General features: G+C 27.2%; 1 long non-coding RNA gene across 2 annotated transcripts in view; it reads left to right on the top strand.

Moving 5' to 3' along the window:
• LOC126909173 (uncharacterized) overlaps positions 1–3,107 on the top strand; it is a 9,675-nt gene extending 6,568 nt beyond the window's left edge. The window contains exons 3-5 of one of the 2 annotated variants that reach the window (XR_007704954.1): positions 2,479–2,557; positions 2,619–2,696; positions 2,918–3,107. This is a non-coding gene — a long non-coding RNA (uncharacterized LOC126909173). Of the gene's footprint in view, positions 1–2,478; positions 2,558–2,618 lie in introns of both variants that reach the window. The other variant, XR_007704953.1, reaches the window with a different exon arrangement.
• The last annotated feature ends 1,376 nt before the right edge of the window (positions 3,108–4,483 follow it).

Below are 4,483 nucleotides of genomic sequence, written 5' to 3'. Positions count from 1 at the left end.
TTCCATTTTTTTCATTTTACGGTTACTTTTTATCATGTTACACTTACGTTAGACACAATGTTATAAATGCATATGTGTGTATGTGTGAGTTTATTTATTTAGTGTATCATTAAAGTGTAGTGTATATTAATATACAAGCGATAGAGTAGGTAATTGATTTGACACTATATTGTTTAAGCCCAACTTAACACTAAATTGTACATTCCCAAATAACAATTATATTATGTCAATTGCCAACGGAATTTCTGGTAATCTTTTTCTTTTTCTTTGCCTTAATCCCAACTACTTGAGGTCGGCCACCCTTATCCTAAGCTTCCACTTGACACGATCTCCCACATCTTCTACGCTCACATCAGCTGTCCTCGTGTCGCATTCAATAACAACCCTCAATCTCTTTTTTGGTCTTCCTCTACCTCTTCTTCCTTTAATATTCATTTCTATAACTGTTCTTAAAGATTCCAATTCTTCTCTCCTCATAACATGACTAATCAATCTAAGTCTATTTTCTGTCATCTTATCCACGATTGACGCAACACCTATACTCGCTCTTATATGCTCGTTCCCTATTCTAGTCACTTCACTCATCCATCTAAGCATTCTCATCTCTGCTACACTTATTCTCTGCTCTACTTTCTTATCAACCGCCCAACACTATGAACCATACATCATAGCTGGCCTCACAATTTCATACTGAATTTAAAAACTATAAATAGTATTTATTCATATATTATTGTTGTAAAACAAAAATAAGAAAAGAGAAAAGGGGGGATTTAGGATTGAAATGAAAGGGGAAATACGCGGGATCTGACTCTTCACTCGGGCGTATGGATTGAGGGTCTATCGTTGTAAAATAAAGCATACAGGTTGAGTTCAAATAGTGTTACCTGAATATTTATGTTACCCCTAATGCCGAAGACAGGATTTATGTAATAATAATTTCAACACAAAACAAGTTGATATCAAATGATATAATTATTGTCACTTATTACACAAAATACACAAAAGTGATTCGTATGGTTTTTAGAAATAGTACATGAAACTTAAATAAAATATTTGTACACACTAATTCAAATATTGTCAATATTACATAAACGATACAGAGAAAAAATGCGGAGTTTACTTATAAAACTGGACGTGTTCTTTCCGGAGTACGATCGAAACAGGCCGTGTCAGACGAGCCCATGGAGTCCTTTGGTGTCCTTCCAAAGTCCCCTTATAGACACGTACNCCTTCCAAAGTCCCCTTCCAGACACGTACATGAACATCAGCCTTACATTTATTTAGATTCTTTGTTACTATTTGGCTGACATTGTAGAAGGATTTTGTAAAACTACGGGATTGTACATGTGGGGAAGGAACGGATGTGTGTGCATGGCGTGATTGTGTGAGTTGTGTGTGTATCTGCAGTCAGTGATAGAAAGTGTTGATTGTGTTTTGTAATTTATTGGTGTGTGGGTAGAAGATGAAAGAATAACAGAAAAACATTTTGTTCGGTTGTGTGAAGGGACTATTACAACATTATATTTAAAAAACAAAGAACTACTAATCAGGATATAATTAAAGAAATAAGAGTTGATTTTGTTTTTGAAAAAATCCACCAAATTCTCTAAATTTCTCTAAATGAAACACTATCTACAGATTTGCATCGAAGCGTTTCTTATGATAGTGATTTTAATCACTATCAGATATCATCTATACTTGTCCCATCTATGCCTCGTCCACACTGTGCCTCGATCCCACTGTGCTACCGTTTTTTTTTACTTAAAACTGCTAAAACTTTTTCAAAAAAGACTAAATCAATATAATTTTTTTTTTTTATCGATGCTTGATGTCCTTACCTATCATCTGGTATATTTTTTTTATAAGTCTGACCTTTTACCTGCCCAAAGGTTGAATTCAAAATGACAACTTTTTCACAAAAACCTAACTTTTTCAACTTAAATTTTGAAAATGTTCCGGAAATACTGACATTTTTATATATATCTTAAATAAAAGTTTATTTAATATACTTTAATATAAAAATAAAAATTTCGAACTACATTTTGACTTCAAGGTGAAAATGGCTACTATTTTTGTGTTAAAATTCTCGATTTTATATTTTACATTTTTAACTTTAAATTTCTATAAATTTTTAAAAAATGTATAAATCAATACAATAGTTAAATGAAAAATGACATTTATATACCTATTTCNATAAATCAATACAATAGTTAAATGAAAAATGACATTTATATACCTCTTTCATTCGACATACTTTTTTTTTAAATCGAACCATTTTCCTTAAATGTTAATATTAAATTGTTATAACTTTTTGAAAAATGTATGGATCATAATAATTTTTTTAAAGAATTACTATTTATATTTTTATTTTGTACAACATACTTTTTTTTAAATCGGACCAGTTCCCTTTATTTCTCTAACATTAAAAATAAGGGTATTTAATAAATGTATTACAATATACTATTTTGCATATTTTAGGTAGTAACACAGAACGAAAATGACAATGAAAATCTCAAAAGTTCTGTAGTTAATTTAAAGAAAGAAATTTATGATGAATGTAATTATTTAACAATTATTGTAATAATTCATATACTTTATTATATTATTGTATTTTTTAGATAGCACACTATACAAATTAAGTGATATACTGATAAAAGTATTATTCTACAAGGCACAACTGAACAATAAACAATTTGGTAAACGTTACAATTTTGAACCCTCTTATAATGTAATATATAAAATTTCAAAATTGCATTCTCCAAATGATATATATATATCTTATTACGGATTTTTTTAACTATTATTTAAAATATTCTACAATTATAAAAAATTGTAATCCCTACATCCAATAATTTATTGTATTTCATTATTATTATTGCTTTAAGTTTATTTAAATTTTATTTTCAATTTATTGTAGATTCTGTGCCACTCTTGGTTTATTTGTACTTGTAATTGCCTAAAATGATCCGCCAATCTTATTATTTGGACAGAAATACCAAACGGTATGTCTGTTAAATGTCATAAATTCTTTTTGTCATCTATTTTATTTGCATATCCTAATAATATTTTTAAGTCACGTTAAATAAAAAAAAATTTGGTTTCGTCAATTTTTGTTCTTAAAACAGTGTTTTAACAGAAAAATTCATAGAACTAATGTTGAAAAATTTTTTAAAAAAGTTAATGCGAAAATGATAAATGAATCTTAAACAATAGAGTTTTAGACAAATGCCTTTCCCTGTAGGTGAACATACAACAGTATCAATCAGTTTTTAATACTCCCCTATTCAAAAATTTGCACTCCCAGTTATTTTTATAAATTTTACATTTATTTAAAAATGAAAAGTTCAATAATAGTAATTTACATAATTCCAGTCTTATACTCAAAAGAAATCATTTTAGTACCCTCCAAGAGTCAAATTTCTTATATCAATACTTGATTTTGAACTTTACGATAAACATTGTATTCATTGATTTTCAATTACACTGATGTAATTTTTAATAATTTACTAACTTTAAAATAAATATTACTGTAATGTGAAGTAAAAAAATGTATTTAAATATAATAGTTTTTGGTACAAGTCTTAAGTAGTAAAATTTAAATATTAGCTTCGATGCGTAGTTGAGAAGATATTTATTTTATTCAGCCATGTATAACTTATTAAAATACCTTTAAACCCATTATTGTGACATCTCAGCTTTTGGATATAAGCTACAAAATCAATGCTAACTAGTATTACTGTATTTGACAAGAAATGCTATTTGTATAATGGACACGGACGAACTATACGTATACCAGTACGAGATGTATCCGTTTGTAACTCAATGAGTACTTGTCCTAAAATTGATATTGACACCACATCAGCCTTTTTTGTAAGAGTAGAGCTAAAAATAGGTTTTTTTAAAATTTAAAAAAAAATTTAATTAACATTTTATTCTTATTCGAGATTGATTATAAGGAATTTGTTTTTTATTTATTACAAGAGGCAATAATTATTTGAAAAAAATTAAACTAAACATTATGCATATCTTTGTTTTGTTAAAATCAATAAAATTAATATAATAATTATAATTAAATTAAACTATTAAATTATCAATTAAATTAATAAGGACAACGATGGATTATTTAATGTTTTTTTAGAATTGTTATAATACTAAATGTGTTGTGGTAGTGGTGAGGCAACAACAACGAGATTTACTTAACTAAATTTAATTAAATTAAATTAAAATAAAACTTAAATTTAAGGAATAATAATATCAAAGAATAAGCACAACAATTTCCCTATCCAACAGAAACAATACAGGCTGATTTTTTTATCATAACCCACTCAATTACTTACAGAATAATAATAATTTATACATTTTTTTTTTATTATTATCTTTAGTTACACATTATTCTTGAATTATTAACTATGTAATACTTTATAAGTTCATCCCTTATGCCTGGTAAGGGTGTCAACTTTGTTTTTTTAAATGGTAACACATA

The sequence above is a fragment of the Daktulosphaira vitifoliae genome, unplaced genomic scaffold (assembly GCF_025091365.1).
Source record: "Daktulosphaira vitifoliae isolate Bord-2020 unplaced genomic scaffold, ASM2509136v1 Scaffold_164, whole genome shotgun sequence".
Lineage (NCBI taxonomy): Eukaryota > Metazoa > Arthropoda > Insecta > Hemiptera > Phylloxeridae > Daktulosphaira > Daktulosphaira vitifoliae.
Note: the sequence above shows the minus strand (reverse complement) of the source record. Positions and strands in the feature narration are given on the sequence as shown.